We start from the raw sequence: 17,897 nt of genomic DNA, 5'->3' as shown, positions 1-17,897 counted from the left end.
ACATTTCTCTTGTTCTTATTTTGTAGAGCTATACTTAGCACTGCATAATTTCCCCATTTTTGTTATGTCTTATTTTCTTCCAACTCCTTTTTTAAAAAATTGCAAACCTACAGAGAAGCTCAAAGAAAGTACAGTGGGAATCTGTATACTTTTCACGTAGATACACTCTTTTTGAACATTTTGCCATATTTGCTCTATCCCCCTTGTTTTTCCTTAACCATTTGACTGCACATTGCAAATATCATGGCACTTCAGCTCTAAATACTTCAGCAGCAATTTCCTAAGAATAAGGAATTCTTCTATAGGGCCATAAGATCATTATCACAATAGTATTGCCTATTGTGATAGACAAATAGATAAAATTCAGTCTATACTGAATTTTTTCTCTGCAAAATCATATATATATATATATATATATATATATATATATATATATATAATCATATCCTATATAATAAAAGCCTAATATCCTAAGTGTCTGGTCATCCAGTCATCCATTCAACCAATCAAAGTGTTATATGCTAATGATATGCTAAGGCCACTCAACTGCTCACTATGACATGCACTGACCACCGGGGAGCAGATGCTCCGACTGGTAGGTGAGCTTGCTGCTGGGGTCTGGCCGATCAGGACTGAGCGAGATGGGCCAGACATGCCTTGGAGCCCTCCTGCGGTCCCTCCCTGGCTGGCCAACCTCCTGCATCCCTCCCTAGCCCTGATTGTGCACTGGTGGGGTCCCTCAGCCTGGCCTGTGCCCTCTCACAATCTGGGCTGAGGGACCCCCTCCCTCCCAAGGGCACGAATTACGTGCACTGGGCCTTTAGTATTTATAAAGGGTGTCCCAAAATTCACGCAAGAAGTAATTTTGATAGAAAACACAGGTTTATAATTAAAAATTGTAAATTTTTTATTGATTCATAAAATATACAGTATAAGGTTATGTATGGAATAGCACATCAGGTAAATGGCCTCCACGGCTTTGCTGGCACATACGCAAAGCCGTGGTCTTCATTGGTCTTCATTGTCCCTGCTCCTGGGCCATAATTGGTACTTGGTAATGCTTATCAAATTGAAGGGATTGAAATCAAACAGATATTAGAATTTGATTCAATAAACCAAGTAAAATTAGGCTTTTGGTTTTTTTGTTGTTGTTGTTGTTAATGCTCACGCAAAATTCAAATCTTGCGTGAATTGTGGGACACCCTATATATACTTACATAGATTTGATTTCATCAAGATTCCTCCATTGCATTTGTTTAAGTTTCTTTAGTCTCTTTAATCTTGAACAGTTCCCCATTTTATTGTTGCTAGTTTGTTTTTTCATAGCATTGTTTTGAAGTGTCCAAAGCAGTTGTCATATAGAATGTCCCACATTCTGGATCCCTCCATAGTTTCCTCATGACTAGATTCAGGTTAAACATATTTGAAAAGACTTTTCAGTTTTGGAAAGACCACCATGTAGGGGGTGTTGTGTCACACCGGGAGGCCAGTCGTGCATATTTGTCTCTTTATTGGTGGTGCCAGGCTTGCTCACTTGGTTAAGTTAGAATTCATCAGCTCTCTCTACACAACAAGTTAAAGTAAGTTCTGTTGTGCTTTCCTAAGACCTTTTCACTATTTGCTCCCAACAAGGTTTTACCAAGTGGTTTTGGCTTCCCTGCTTGCATTTGTTATTACACTGTGATTGCAAAATGGTGACTCTCTACTTTTGTCATTACTTCTGTGTTTATTATCTAGCATTCTTCTGTAAAGAATTCTTCCTCTTTCTTCTTTTTCTCTCTCTCCCCATGATCTCAAAAATTCCTTAGTTCTATGTGATATAATCTATTGTTACCAATATTCTTTTTTTAAAATGTATTTTATTGATTTTTTGCAGAGAGGAAGGGAGAGAGATAGAGAGTTAGAAACATCGATGAGAGAGAAACATCTATCAGCTGCCTCCTGCACATCTCCTACTGGGGATGTGCCCGCAACCAAGGTACATGCCCTTGATCAGACTTGAACCCGGGACCTTTCAGTCCGCAGGCCGATGCTCTATCCACTGAGCCAAACCAGTTTCGGCACCACTATTCTTTTTGATGCTCAAATTGCCCCAAATTTGTCCAATAGGAGTCCTTTCAGAAGGCTTCTGTGTCCTTTTGATTTGGTCCTATCAATCTTTAAGCACTTGCTTGCTCTCTTACACAAGATATTCCAGACTCAACTTGTACTTCCCCTGCTGAAGATCTGTAATCAGTCATTTCTTTAAGGGAATCTTACTCTTTTCAGTTATAAATAATATTTAAAAGTTGACTTTATATTTTAAAAATGATTATTATTTTAAAAAATTAAAATGACTATTATTATATACCTCAGTTTAGTGCAGCACCTTATTTGTTGGTCATTTAGGCTATTTCCATTCTCCTCCCTTCTAAGTAACTCTGTAAACAGACATCTTTATGCAGGTAACTCTTCCAAGTTTAGGATTATTTGCTTTGGCAAGATTCCTAAAAGTAGAATTATTAGAGTACACTTTTTTTCCCCCTGACTCTTGATGCACGTTATCCAGTTGCTCTTATAGAAGGTTTTAAAAATCAACAATGACTTCCAAGTGTCAAACCCAAAGATTTTGTCCCATTCCTCTTTCTCCTTTGCAGCATCTGGGTTTGCTGACTTCCTTTGTGGTTGAACTCTTCTTCTCCCAAATTTTTCTTTAAATGACTCTGTTCTGGTTCTCTTCCTTTCTCTCAGGCCACATCCTCTCTTTCCCCCTTTAACCTCCTAAATTTGTGCAATTCCAAGGCCTAGTCCTTAGCCCTCACCTTTCTGAGTACACTCTGAGTGGGGTGTCATCACTTCTGTTTGTGCCTGACTTTGGATACTCATTCTGTCCTGAACTCTGCTTCCTTCTGGGTTTTGCCTTCTAAGTCTGGTCCTTGCCCTGCCTTGGGCCAACCTCTGTCCACAACCTTGTGAGGACTAACATATCCTAGTACACTCACATATGCACTCTGCTCTTTGAGATTCTGGATGGAAATGGAGGTTCATTTGGGCCAAGTTTTCTATTTGTCTGATATGAAAATAACATGGTTCTGTGTTGAAAGAATACAACTTAATCTACAACCAAAAAGCAAATTAGGCCACTTCACTCATTTATAAACTCCATTAGAAACCTCAGGTCAAATATTTATGGAGAAGATGTATGCTTGGAACACAAACATAGGAAGATTTGGTTCTGCCTTCAATGAACTTGAATTTTCTAACGTCGCTGGCTTGTGACTTAAGTTGGATCCTGACAATACGATTGGGGAGAGATGGAAGTAGAGAGCCTTCAAATGGATTAACTAATCAAATTTCTCTTCCAACTTCTAAACCCAGGATGCTTCCCTGCCCTTCCAACCTGAAATCATCAAAATAGGGCTGCTTCCCATCCAAAGGTTTCTATAGACACAGTAGTGAACCACTTTGGCCTCTCTTACCAACCCAAACATCGCCCTCCTTCCCCAGCCAGGATTCAGGGCTGGGGAGAATAGAAAGGATCTGGGTAGCAGAGATTCCCTCCAGGTATGTGTACTATTCTTCCCTGTAAATGGAGATTGCCTGTCAGTGCAAATCTATCACCTCAAGTTTTGACTCTGAGGGTGAGAGAGAGGAAGGGAAGAGGTCATTTGTATTTTGCAAGAAATAAGAGAGGGAATATATTTGCATACATATAAGTGTTTATACAAGGACTGTCATAGAAAGATCCACTGGAAACTGGCAATAATTGGTGGACCGAGTGAAGAATGAGGAAACTTACTTTTCACTGGACCTGCGCACATGCACTCTCTATTTGAAAAAGAAAAATGCATGAAAGGGGAAAAACATCGCAAGGTCACAGAGGCGCTGTTCTGCTGGTGTAGGAGAATGATTCAGACACCCATTTTCAAACAGATCTGAAGAGTTTGCGTGAATTTTGAAGAGTTAAATCAGAATTACTGGGGGTGGCGATATTAAAGGTGGCTCAATATTCAGGGTAGGGAAATGCAGTGGCTTATGTTTTAAAAAGCAGTTTATGATATATACGAAACAGATCGAGTAAAGAAAGAAAATTAAAAGTTTAAGCCCCTTGCCGTGCCATTGTTCCACAATGCCGTGACTCGGATTCGAACCGAGGTTGCTGCGGCCACAACGCAGAGTACTAACCACTATACGATCACGGCGAGCTACCGGAGCCTTGGGACTCGCGGCTTTTGATTGTCCTTTTCAATAGTTGTGGGCCTTCCCAGTCCGCACGTCACTAAAAGCCCCGCCTTCTGGGGCGGGATTTCAGCTTAAGGCCTGTCTGAGAACGCGCAGTCCATTGCGCTCACGCCAGTTGCTCGGGTTCTCTCCTGTTTTGGCCCTTCAGTCGCGGGAAATGGTGACGATGCAGTGGGAAGGGTGGGTTCCATGTGAGATGTGGGAGTTTAGAGGGGGCCATTTGGGCATCCGCATTCGGGACTGGTCGGATATCAGAGTGTCCACAAGCTGTGTAACTCCCATTCCCTGGGGGACGCCGACCTCTGCTTCTGTGCTCGGGAGACGCTTCCAATAATCGTGGGCCTGCTGGGCGCTCCTCAGGGGTTCTCTTCCCTGCTGATTCCCCCAGGAATGACCCAACGCTTCCTCTGCGGAGGATGTGGACGCCCACAACCCGCTGGCCACGCAGCATGGACTCAACGCATCTCACCCTGTCGTTCTTCTCCCCCCAACACCCACTGCCTTGCAGCTTCTTCTACTTCCCCGACGGCGCTGATTCCTCCCTCCGCAATCTCCCGCCGGACCTGGTATCCACCTCTGTTGTGACCCTGAGCGGCAGCAGGATTTAGGTCCGGTTTTTTCTTGTGCTCCCGCCCCCACCGCGCCTAGAACCCGGCCGAGCCCACAGTAGGAAGTGGCTTTCTGCTAAACCGAGAACCTGCCACTGGTTCTAAAAAGTGAATCCACAAAAACTACCCGTCTCTCCAGTGCCTTTTGCTCTAATCACCTCCCCACACCCAGAGGCATCGCCAGAGGGATCTTGCTAAACACGAATTGAATCATTTGACCGCACCACCTCTCACTCCCACCCTCCAAGAAATTCGTCTACCCTTTCAGAGACAAAATTTACGAAGAGAAATTACGATAGCTATTCAAGCCTTTGCACAAGAGATTGTCTTAGCTGGTTGACAAATTTCCTTTCGGCCTTCAAGAGCTACTTCAAAGGACAACTGTTGTGCGAGGTCTTCTCTTCCTATTATTGGGAGTCCTTTTCCAGTGCTGCCATGGGAATTTGTACACGTCTGTTATAACACAGCCTTGTGAGTGCTTTGTGCTTTGTCCCCCAAGAATGATAACGCACGTAGATCTGGAGTAACCGGAAGCCTATCTTTGTCAGATATCCAGTTTAGCCAGAGATGGCGAAAAAGTCATCTCCCGCTGTCATAAGAGAATTGAGATCCATTTTCCAAACTGTCGTTAAAAACGCGAGAGAAAAGTAAAAAAGCAGATCCCCTGCCGTGCCATTGCTTCACGCAATGCCGTGACTCGGATTCGAACCGAGGTTGCTGCGGCCACAACGCAGAGTACTAACCACTATACGATCACGGCGAGCTACTGGGGACCTGACGCACTCAGTCCTCTCCAGAAGTCTTCTGTGTTAAAAGCCCCGCCCCTTAGCACATCTTTGATTTGTCCTTGCTCCCGCCCATCTCCAACGTGGCTGTTAGAGCGTACGCAGGCGCACTTGCCTGCTTTCTTCCGCGGGCCGGATCCCGCCGCTTCGCCTGCAGGGAAGCTGCGCCGGGGTTTTCGCTTCCTTGCGTCTCAAAGGAAGTGGTGCGGGTGGGTCGGAACCGATTTTCTTGTAGAATTTAAGAGACGGCCCCATTCCAAACCAGATAGCGTGAGCAGTGTGCGTGAGAGGGCCACTTTTTGGGCGACTCCGGGGCCTCCCGTTCTCGCTGCCCACGTAGGCCTGGCCTCATTGGAGTCCTTTCGTTTGCAAAGCATTTTCATGCCCCTTTTTTACGGTTTGTGTGGACCACCAGGCCGGGGAGTCCGCGGAGCTCGTCCTCTGCTTCGGGTCAGGGCGCGGGCCAGAAGGGCCTGGGTGACAATAGTCAACGTGGGAAGATTGGAGTGACGGCCCCGTAGACGAGTACAGCCCGCGGAAAGCCGGCCCCCGTGGCGTTCCGGTAGCTCGCCGTGATCGTATAGTGGTTAGTACTCTGCGTTGTGGCCGCAGCAACCTCGGTTCGAATCCGAGTCACGGCATTGTGGGGCAATGGCACGGCAAGGGCGCCCTTTTGGGTCTGGGAAGCCACATTCCTCCCTGTTGTTCCCAGCTCTTACTATGACTTTAAGCCACAGCCCAGATGCCAAAGCGGCAAAAAAGAAACTCCGGGGCTTGGCTCCCTTTTCTAGTTCATCTGCCCATGGGTACGCTGGCCTTCATGTTCCCTGCTGTGTGATTGTTTTATTATGTGATTGTTTCACCGCAGGACGTCATTCGTTCTTCATTTGGCCCCTATCGAGGGTCAGATCATATATTGTGCTCTTTAAAAAGCCTCGCACTGGCTAGAACTTAAGTACTTTGGAATCTAGGGGTCACAAGCACAATGTGCAAACATTTATGAAGGGTGAGAAGAGTGCGCAGTAGACAATACACTGTGACAAATGGAAAATACGGCGGCCCCGGAGGGGCTGATTTCCAGAGTCGCGATGAGGAGTTTGTGGCCTCCGTCTCCACAGCCTCCTAGGTGACAGGGTGTTTCCTCCTTGAGGATTTTCCCCCTAAGCTACCTCGGGTTTAAAGCAAATTTTGTTAGTTGTTATATGAGCACTTAAAAAAATCCAAATTTAGCAAATGAAGGCCTGTCGTTTGGCATCAGGCAAAATGGAAGTTTTGGACTTGGCTCCGGGGTGGCTGACAGCAGCTGTAGCACCTCGAGGAGGGAATGAGGTAGGACTTGGTGAGAAATGAGCCTCTCCAGCTGCCCCCAGGGCACCTGGGGCTGGCACAGCGAGCCAGGAAGCAACCCTGGGAGAGGTGGACACGGCAGCGGGGTTGGGCTCCTTTTGCCGACAGTTTATCAGCAAAGACGTACTGAATGGTGTGTGAGAGCAAGACACTGTTGAGGGCTGTCATTTTCCCGGTCTCCCCGCTGCCAGTTTCCGAAATTTGATGAATTTAAAGCCACACAACAGGACAGCTCAGACCCCAAGAGAACAGAATGGAGGAAGGTGAGCCTGAGAAAATGCCAGACTTAAGAATCACAGAACTGGCCAACAGAAATATGATGAACTTCTTTCCTCTGACCATTTACCAAATAGCTACACTGAAGGTGTTTAAATCCACATGCTGGAATGAGGTGTCAGGGTGGGAAGTAAGGAAAGTCTCCTGTTTTATTCCTTGAGGAAGAGTGACAGAAGGGGAAGGTGTTCTTCTGCACTTGCAACTGCTGACCTTCTTGGCAGGTGTACAGTTATCCTGGAGATAGATGCACCCAACTATCAAAATTTCATAATAGCCTTTTTTTGAAACCATATTTTATTGATTTCTTACAGAGAGTAAGGGAGAGAGATAGAGAGTTAGAAACATCGATCAGCTGCCTCCTGCACACTCCCTACTGGGGATGTGCCTGCAACCAAGGTACATGCCCTTGACTGGAATCAAACCCGGAACCCTTCAGTCCGCAGGCCGACGTTCCATCCACTGAGCCAAACCGGTTCGGCTGATTTAGATTCTTAATAATTTGGTATGATTCATTTCCCTTGAATCTCCTTATCTCTGGGTGCACCGATAAAAGGAGTTTTCTGGGTTGGCAGAGCTGAGAACTAGGGATGACCTCACCTGCTGCTCTGGAACGCCCTCTCCGAGAAGTCAGACAACACCCTCTTCCCCTTGACCTCTTGCTTTACTAGTAAACCATATTTTGTAGTTTCTGATTCTGGGAATGTGGTCCTTTCCCCCCACTCCTTCCAACTCAAAGTTTAAGCTCTTCTTTAGGTCTCAGCACTAGAAAAGAGGCAGCAAATCTTGAAGATGACAACTGTAATTTATAAGCTTTTACACATTATTCATCGGCACCTTAGTTTGAGGAGTGCTGCTCTCACATAGGGTTACTACCTGACTCCATTACAGCCCTTTATTGTTCATCTTGTGCGTACTTGTGGTTACTAGAAGGGGCCTGCACCATCTACTGGGCTTCATCAATGAAGATGACACTGAGGTTTTGAGAATGAGAAGATGGAGATACAGGGGAAGTAATATAGGGGCCCGTGTTTGGAGGCATCTAGGGAGGAGGCAGCAGCCCCAGACTCCCACTAGGAGGCGCTGCGTCCCAGGAAGTGGATGTGGAATGCTGAGGCTGGAAGCTCTGTCCAGCACCTGTGGATCACAGGTCCGCAGTCCAGGGCCAAGAGGTGTGGAAGTTTAGGGTCCCAAGAACTCCCTGGCCTCCAAAATGTATTTATCCCACAAAGTTTAAGGAGCCAGGCACTATTCTAGGCACTGAGTCATTAATCCTGAACAAGACAAACCTACCTCCCTGACTTGCTCACTGATTCCTAAAAGCCCTTAACAGGGCACAGAAACCCCATCGGTACTTCCTGACTTTGTTCCCAGTGAGGCAGCTGATCTCGGGTCCTTTCCTGAAGACAGATTTTGGTCAGGCCAGAGAGAGGAAGACAGAGGATGGAGGAACGGGAAAAGAAAAGGGGCTCGGCTCCAAAGACACTTTGCTGGCTGCCCATTTATCTGTGCGGTCCTTCAGCACATGTCTCAGGCATGACCGCTCCTCTTTATATCCCCATCCAGGTTGGACTCCATTTTCCTCTCTGACTCCCACAAAGATGATGTGGACAGTGGTTTCCTTGGAAAGGATCCGATTGGGACTGCTTGTGGAGGTGGAAGAGAGAGGAGTGAAGCGAGGAGGTGGCAGCAGCCACTCCATTCCATCTTCCTCACAGCAGGTCCCACTCTTGTAGGCCACAGAATCAGCAGAACTTCCACCTGGAAAAGTTCTTGAACAAGAAGCCTGTGGAGTGAATCGTAGGTGGAGTTTATAGACTTCAAAGCTGGTGCCAGCCCGGTGGCCTTTCCCTATCATTAGAGTTATCTTAATTCATTTTAGTACAATGCAGAATTACACTTATCCTCATTGCAACACTGCTTGCGAAGGCTTTTTCCTGAGAAGATAGGAACTGAGGGCCGGAATCCGTTCCCCAACTGTACAATGCCCCATCAGCACCCGCTGGGGCCAGGAGGCAAGTTTGGTACCTACCACTGAAGGTTTGTGACTCTACTTGAGAAAATACCCAACTATCTGGATTCATATATAAGATTTCCACTTAACAGCAGTTGGACAAGTTGCTTAACTTCTCTAAGCCCCAGGTTTTGTAAAATATGGGCTTAACAAAGCAGTGAGCTTATAGGGGGTTGGGAGGATGCAGTGAAATAATGCATGAAAGGCCCTTGACTCAGAGTTCAAGACCAAGTAAGCTCTCCATAAAGGTTAACTATTATTATTACTATTATTATTATTATTAATTGGTGACCATTCTAGGACATGGTTTCAGTGAGCATTTTCTCCTTCTCCCTGTAGACCTTTGTCAAATCTTCATGAACCCATTCAGTGCTTTGACATAGAGAGAGCTTGACAAAACTTCATCAGTGTCTAGGCTGGGTCCATGGTGCTTGGGCACCAAGCTCAAGTGGGGCCTCCCTGGCTGGTGGCATTAACTTGCCATGGCATGGAATGTTTTCTTTTACAAAAATATGATTTCTCACAGTGTCTTTCTTTGTCTAGCACTTCTTTCTTATATTCTGTTGTGTTCCCCCAAAATAATACCTAACACTTTTTAAGGGCTACTATGTATTGTGGCACTTTTTAAAGGACAGGGATGTTTTAAAGATTAATTTTTTTAAAAAGCCTGGTTACCTCAAATGGGAAAATATAGCATTTATTTTAGCAATATAATTATTAAAGAATAATATAGATTATTGATTTTAGAGAGAGGAAGAGAGAGAGAGAGAGAGAGAGAGAGAGAGAGAGAGAGAGAGATCCCACTCCAACCAGGGATGGAACCTGCAACCTTTCAGTGTATGGGATGATGCTCTAACCAACTGAGCCACACCGGCCAGACCATAGATATATTTTTTATCTGAATATTACAGTCATGTGGCAAAAGGATTATTTGCCTGTTATGGTCAATTAACTTGCCTCTAATCCCCAATAATTTCTTATGTAATAAATAACTCATTCTATGCAATCTATGTAATTTATTATATGTAATAGATCTGAAGTTATTTTCCTAAGGAAATGCACCTTATCATTCTGTGCATTGTGTTAATCACAAAGAGGTATTCTTTTGACAAAGAATTTAAACCTAGTGCATAGGAGAAAAGGAGTACCCTCTAATTTCCCTTTACAAGAAAGTCAATGTTGCAGACATAATATTCACTTCCCTTAAGGGAACAATGGCTCTTGACAAGAAGAAATGTGGTTTTGGCAAAGAACTTGCTGCTCCAAACTTGTTAAAAAACAGACTTAACATTCTGTTTCAATTCCTACATCAAATATATGGGGAGATATTTATAAGGAAATCTGTAAACGGATGAGTGAAGTAGCTTTGAGTCTTGTTGCCGGGGTTCTTGTCCCAGCATCAAGAAGGGTTCAGGAATCTGGAGAAGGAATGCGTAGATGACATAGGAATCCAGAGACTAATAAAGAGTTCGGAAACGAGATATAATTTTGAAAGGCATTTGGGGGTCAGAGGAGCTTAGCTAAAGGAGCTTCAGATCCAAGATCTTAAGTCTAAGGTCTTAGGTTCTCCTCGTCCCCAGGATCCCATGGTTTTTATTAACACAACTTGTCCTGAGGCGAGGCAGAGATAAACACTTCAAAGGGTCAGGGTTTGGTACAGAGTCCATTGTCAGAATGGGGGAATTAGCCTACGGCTGTTCAGGTGTTTGGCCAGTAGGAGGCAATAACATGTAGATCAGTGATGGCGAACCTTTTGAGCTCGGCGTGTCAGCATTTTGAAAAACCCTAACTTAACTCTGGTGCCATGTCACATATAGAAATTTTATGATATTTGCAACCATAGTAAAACAAAGGTTTATATTTTTGATATTTATTTTATATATTTAAATGCCATTTAACAAAGAATAATCAACCAAAAAAATGAGTTCGCGTGTCACCTCTGACACGCATGTCATAGGTTTGCCATCACTGATGTAGATTAAGATGCCCTTTAACTGTCTGGCAGCCACAATCAATAATCCCTTTGGGGAAATGCCTTTAGCCATTCCCAACAGGTGACTTCATGTGTGACTCAACGCTGTTGAGTCCCCAAGTCTCATCAACCTTTTGATGAAACTCTTGACATTATGACATGCTGGTATTGGTCGCCGGCATCTTGTGTCAGTAAACAAAATGAACTTTGTGCTTTCAAAAGTATACATTTCACTTGGTGAGAAAGAAAGTCACGTTTCTGAAAGGCTTCTCTTTAATGGTCAAAATTGTACAGACTAAAGTAAAATAAAAACTGTACTGTAGTAGTTGCCTCTTGTTATGGGCTACATGTTTGTTTCTCCCTCCCTCCCAAATGTTGAAGCCTTAATCCTCACTGTGATGATATTTAGGGATGAGACGTCTGGGAGGTAATCAGGTTAGGTGAGGTCATGAGAGTGGGGCCCTCCTGGTGGGATTAATCCCCTTACAAGAAGAAAAACCAGAGAGCTCGCTTGTTCTCGTGTGGACACAGCAAGAAGGAGGCCATCTGCAAGCCAGGAAGAGAGCTCTCACCAGAATCTAGCCATGCTGTACGCTGATGTTGAACTTCTAGCCTACAGAACGGTGAGCAATCAATTTAAATTTCTGTTGTTTAAGCCACTGACTCTATTGCATTTTGTTATGGCAGCCAAGCCAACTAACACACCAACAAACTTTCCAGATCGCGTTTCTCTCTCATTGACAGATGTTTTCACATGGACTAGTATTTGTGTTGAAACCATCCAGTGACCTGGCTGCCCCTGGTTCTTGGCTCTGAAGTCACCTCTTGGACATGAGAACAGATTTAGCTCCACCACTTTGGATCCCAGGCCTTGTACCTTAAACATGGCTGGGGGTTTACTATCTGGCTCTCCCATCCCAAGCCTAAGCCCAGCCCAGCCCCTGCTCCCACTCTTCCGGGTTACCCCCAGGTGAAGGGTCAGATATCAGTTATGTGTCAGAAACCATCAAAGGTACAATAAAACATAAGGAACATGGCAGGATAGAACAAACATTGAACCTAAATTTTGAGATAGAGAAAGAAGAGTGAGCTGTAGAAGGGAGGAGAGAAACGAGAGACCATTTATCGAACATTTCTATGTGCCAGGCACTGTGTCAAAGATTTTCATTTAATTAAATGAATTATTTGTTTCATTTAATTCCACAGCTCTGTGAAGATTCCTCTGTTATCATCCTTTTAAATATGAAATAACTTGTCTAAAGGTTTTGCCTTAGGTGGTAAATGTGATTGTGGGCTGACAGACAAATATTTCTGTGGGGCTAGAGAGGACAAAGATTGCTGTGTGAGTGGCTCTTGATGGGCCGAGCGTGAGTAGGGCTGGAAAGGTAGATTTCACACGGACATCCAGGTGCACTCTCGTTTATCTAGGCCAGGGGTGGGCAAACTTTTTGACTCGAGGACCACAATGGGTTCTTAAACTGGACCGGAGGGCCGGAACAAAAGCATGGATGGAGTGTTTGTGTGAACTAATATAAATTCAAAGTAAACATCATTACATAAAAGGGTATGGTCTTTTTTGTTTTTTTGTTTTATTCATTTCAAACGGGCCGTAGTTTGCCCACGGCTGATCTAGGCTCTCCCTCCTGCCCCAGGTTGGCCTGACTCATTGTTGATTCTGTAACCCAGGGAACAGGATGTCACCACTCTGAGGCTGCACTTTCTTATATTGGAAATAGGGGAAATACGCTAATACTTGCCACACTATTTCAGAGGGTTATTGCCAGGATCCAATGTGTCAATACATAGGAATGAGGAAAAGCCATACAGTTTCAATTCAACACCTTGTCATAGTTGCTACTCCAAGGAGTTTAAAATATAGCTAAGGGAACATAACATAAACCGCATGATAACAATGTATATGTGACTACAGTGTTAATCACTTGGATGCTCCCAAAGTCCTCTGTACTGCTGGGACCTGCCTCCATCCCCCATCCTTTAATATTTAAATAAAATTATCTCGAACCCCCCATCTTCTGTAGAATGAGATTAATCACCATCACTCCCAATATTTCTGAAAATGATTGGGGCCTCTCTCCTTGTTGTCTTTGGTTTGTTTGCATACTTTCGCTAAATTCTCTAACTTTGCTGAATGGGCTGTTCATATAGATATATCACCTCGCTGCCACTGCTCCCTGGCAGCCCCCGCACACAACCTGGCTTCCTGAATTCTCCAAGAATTACTGACATCAAGTTGTATGTGTAACAGATTTTACTAAAGACTTGAGGGAAGGAGGGTGAAGTTGTAGCTCAGCACAGAAAATGTTAACTAGCCTTTCCTTAATTGTCCCTTGGCCATTGCCACCTCTGAAAAGACCTCACTCGCCTGCAGTTTACATGGAGCCCCTGTGACCAACATATTACTCCATTTCTTCCCCTCTCTCTTCTCCTGCCCTTTTCTATTTGCTCCTCCTAAGATGCTCCAATAATTCCTGCTCTATTACTTATGTAAAACACGATGGCTGCCACCTAGTGCATGCTTACTTTGTACCAGGCACGATGCGAAGCGCTGTACACTTCTCAGGTAACAGATATCCTCACTTTCCTTTGCTCCAGATAGCTGGGCACATACCTAGGTGTTTCTGTTTTTTCAACAATTTTTACACAATTTCTGTGTGCTAGGGGCTTGGGTCTCTGCTCTAATGGAGCCTCATACCCAAAAAGTCAATCAAGAAATTTGCTAAAACTAAGACAAAGCAAAACAAAACCCACAATTCTCAATGAGGCATTGTACTGCCACTTTTATACAAACTTTTCCCCCCTCCAGAATGCAATATGACAACATTATGACAAACAGCATTAGAGAAAAATATACAAGATGCTACATGAATAGCTCAGGCAATAAAAGAAGACAGTGAGTTCATTGGAGGCTGAAGTGGAGGCCAGCGGCGTTCAGAAAAAGAAGTCAGCTGGGTTTGGACATTAACGGATGTTATAATGAGAACAGGAAGCGGGGAGAGAGGCATACGGCTGGGGCCAGGATGAACAGCAGCTAGTTGTGATTAAGGGCAAGGACTCTGGGCTCAGCCTTAGTTCTGTCATTTGCTCACTTTGGTGAATTGCTTCATGTCTCTAAGCCTGAGTGTCCTGGTCTGGAAAATTGGGATGGCAGTAGTACCTTCCTCAGAGGTGCATGGTCAGGAGTAAATCAGAAAATGTGTGAAATGCATTTCAGTGGCTGAAATATAAGTGAACAATATCGCTTTAAAAAAGCAAAGATCAAAAAAAGTTAAAAAAATAAAGAATCAAAGATCTACATTAGGAACTTAATACTTTAGCTATTCAAATTTTTGAAGCACTTACCATTTATATAATTTCATTTTCCCTGCACTTTTGTCCTAATTTAATCATTTGGGAGTGAGGTCACTGTGCCCATGGAGTCTGACTCCAAATCTTTCCAATCCTGCCTTGAAGGTAAAGTAAAAACAAAACAAAACAGGAGAGGTAAGCCCTGAAATGCTTAATAATAAATAGTATTACTTCCTTATCAGTTGTTTTCCCAATCAATGGTAGACTTTCACTAATGAGATATAGTTAGAGCATCTGCGGGGAGGGTCAGGACTGGCACACAACCACCAACTTACTAGACTTTGTCCACCTACCCATTTAGCCATGGAAACTAATTAGCCATCTGTTAATCAATAAGAATTACTAGAGGTAAGGCTTTTAAAATTAGAACCCAAATCAAAGTCTTCCAGGAAGTTCAGCAAATAGAGAATAAAGATTCTAATCCACGCTATGACTGAGTGTGGGAGGTGGTTCTTGATGCTATGTCTCTAGAACATAAGCCTCATCCATTCCCATCACAAAGCCGGGACTGCTCACCCATCTGCTCCCTGACACACAGGCCTTTAGCCCTGTCAGCCCCCATCACCAGCTCTGCTCTGCAAGGACTGACGGGGCGCCGACAGGCGTTCTGCAGCCTGTTTTTCCAGAGCTCTCTCTATCACAACCTTCTCAGGCGGAGCACTGCAAAGTTAAATAGGAGGAGAGATGGGACATAGAGAGGAAGGGGTTTGCGGAAGAGACAGAGAAAAGAGAGAGAGGGAGGGAGGGAGGTGGAGTCAAAGAGATAGAAAGGTTAGAAGTAGGATGTAAAAGCAGAGGGCACGAAAGAAGATAGAAACCCCTAATGGCTGAGCAGAAAGGCTATAACTTCGTAGGACTTGCCATATTCTCATTCTGCTTTCTGTGGTCAGATAACATTTGGTTGATCTTTCAACTGGGATTGTTAAAAACTGCTGAAGAAGCAGGTTGTCTAGTACATGCTCAGTGAATTGGCCAAGCCCAGCGCTGCAGTATGGAGGGGATTTATCATTCCCCTTCTCTAGTTCCACACCCTTCACACGTTCACTACTCTGAAAGGAACCGGTATGAGGGACAAAGCTAGAGAGAAAAAGACCTTAAGCTTCTTAAAGGCAAAGTTTTAAAAACTTCAGGATTCTATGAGAAATGGCAAACATTAAAAAAAAAAATCAACTATAATTGTATACCTATGCATTTTAAAAATATTGGGGTTCTTAGAAAACACTTGTTATCACCACCTCTTTAAACCATTTTAAATACCCCCAGTAGTTCAAATGGCTTGATATTCAGGGTCGACCCTACTCAAAATTGTGACATTTGAAGAAATGTATCTTTAAATGCTTCCCTTTGCATTCTGCCCAATCATGTCTTTTTTTTTTTTTTTTTTTTTTTTCCCTCCTTCACAAGCTCTTCCCTGGAGAAACTTCCCCTCTGGTGAGCAGGAACAAAGGCTTTAGCTCCAAGGCAAACTCTATATCCAGCTCTAACACATACTTACCTCCAACACAAAGCCAAGTGAGGGCAAGGGCCAATGGGAGGGGGCAGTGAAAGAAGGAGGGAAGTAAGCATAAGGAACGATTTACCTAGGGTAGAAGGTGGCACCTGAGAAGATAACAGAAAGTTCTTGTTTAGAACTTATTGGTGCTGAGACATCAGTGAGTCATCTAAGTGGAAATGAACATCAGGTTTCTGGGACGATTGAAGTGTGGGAGGAGACTTCTCAAGGTCAGGGTTAGAGGGAGGGACTGGATATCATCTCCATAAAGTGGGAGGTGTGTAATAGGCTGTTGGGTTTACTGGGCCTGAGTGCATGACCAGCAGAGCAGAGTCCTTCTGCCATGCCCACCAGGCAACTGCCTGCCGCTTGATGACTTACAATACCTATAGTCAGAGCAGTTGTGGCTAACCAGAAGATGTTAAAGGTCCATTTTGCTCTAAACATCTATATCACTCTACAAGATAGCCTGCTCCACACCCCTAGATAAAGCTATTTTATGACCGTGGCTGGTGCCAAGGCAAGATAAAATTGAGCAAGGGAGGAAAAGCAGGGCCTCCAAATACTCCTCCTTGGTGCTTTGATTTCTTCAGTTGTCCTCCTGGAAGAAGGATAATTTCCAAATCGGCGCTCTCGTTTAGCAGATAACAATATAATGTGACATATCCATTCAACATTAGTTCAGTCAATGATGAGGAAATTGGAATTTTCAGTCTGTTGTTTCTCTGCCTTTACACTTACTACAGTTTCCTCAAGGGACTTTCCTCTGGTCAGAGCGAACAGAGGTCTTAACTCTAATATAAACTCTATACCTAGCTTCAACACATGCTTAGCTTCATTTTAAACGCTTTTCCAGTAGTTTCTCCAATAAACATGTTTTTACTAGAGGCCCGACGCACGAAATTTGTGCAAGAGTAGGCCTTTGCAGCTGCAGCGGCTGCCTCGGATCCTGTGGCTGCAGCCCCGGCTTCATCTGGAAGGTTGTCCAGAAGGAGATCTGGTCTAATTAGCATGTTACGGCTTTTATTATTATAGATTGATTTCAGAGAAAGGAGGAGGGAGCGAGAGAGAAACATCAACGATGAGAGAAAATTATTGATCGGCTGCCTCCTGCATGCCCCCTACTGGGAATTGAGTCCAAAACCCAGGCATGTGCCCTGACTGGGAATCAAACCATGACCTCCTGATTCATGGGTCAATGTTCAACCATTGAGCAACACCGGGCAGGCATCCCCCCCCCCCCCCCCGCCCCCAATTTCTTAACTAATTTCTTTATTTTGTCCTTTCTTAATTCCTCTAAAAAGTCACTCCATTCTTTAGCTAATTTTTGCAGCCTCCTTAGCATGTCAGAGAAGGCCACACCTCTGTGCCTTTGTTCAGGTTTCTCTCTCTGCTGGTACATCTTTCCCCTTCTCCATCATTCATCCCCTACTTACCTTTCAAGACTTTCCAGACTCAGGGCAAATGTTACCAACTCCGTGACCTTTCTGACACATGTCTTCCCTTAATGATTTGTAAGTTCCTTCACGGCAGAGACCATGTTTCATTCATCTTTCTATCTTCAGCACCCAAAACAGTGAGTACTCCATAAATATTTGTTGAATGGATTAATGAAAGACTTCCTAGTGCTTCCTAGCGATCGTTTGGCATTGAATCCTGCATAGTCCTGCTTTCTGTTTTTCCTTCTTTCTAGTAATTGTCTTTCCCATACAACACGGTACATTTCCCGAGCGCAGAGCCCTTTCTCTTACTTCAGTGCTGGACAGAGCTCCTGCTGATATGCCAATTGGGAGTTCCTGCAGAACTCTTAGACCTGACC

The 17,897-nt window shown here is 44.3% G+C and overlaps 1 long non-coding RNA gene and 3 other non-coding genes across 5 annotated transcripts; 1 reads left to right on the top strand and 3 right to left on the bottom strand.

Moving 5' to 3' along the window:
* Positions 1-4,109: 4,109 nt before the first annotated feature.
* On the bottom strand, positions 4,110-4,181 carry TRNAH-GUG (transfer RNA histidin (anticodon GUG)). Its single transcript has one exon. It is a non-coding gene; the product is annotated as a tRNA-His (tRNA).
* Positions 4,182-5,517: 1,336 nt separating this feature from the next.
* On the bottom strand, positions 5,518-5,589 carry TRNAH-GUG (transfer RNA histidin (anticodon GUG)). Its single transcript has one exon. It is a non-coding gene; the product is annotated as a tRNA-His (tRNA).
* A 594-nt stretch (positions 5,590-6,183) lies between these two features.
* Positions 6,184-6,255, top strand: TRNAH-GUG (transfer RNA histidin (anticodon GUG)). The gene has a single exon. It is a non-coding gene; the product is annotated as a tRNA-His (tRNA).
* A 2,673-nt stretch (positions 6,256-8,928) lies between these two features.
* Positions 8,929-17,816, bottom strand: LOC132237867 (uncharacterized). 2 transcript variants are annotated; one of them, XR_009453675.1, is made up of 3 exons: positions 17,515-17,816; positions 14,581-14,684; positions 8,929-9,020 (listed from the first exon to the last, which is right to left on the bottom strand). It is a non-coding gene; the product is annotated as an uncharacterized LOC132237867 (long non-coding RNA). The 2 variants fall into 2 exon arrangements; XR_009453672.1 differs by lacking the exon at positions 8,929-9,020 and adding an exon at positions 14,363-14,455.
* Positions 17,817-17,897: the final 81 nt, after the last annotated feature.

Source organism: Myotis daubentonii, chromosome 1 (assembly GCF_963259705.1).
Source record: "Myotis daubentonii chromosome 1, mMyoDau2.1, whole genome shotgun sequence".
NCBI classification, from domain to species: domain Eukaryota; kingdom Metazoa; phylum Chordata; class Mammalia; order Chiroptera; family Vespertilionidae; genus Myotis; species Myotis daubentonii.
The sequence above is the reverse complement of the archived record's forward strand: the minus strand, read 5'-3'. Positions and strand labels throughout refer to the sequence as shown.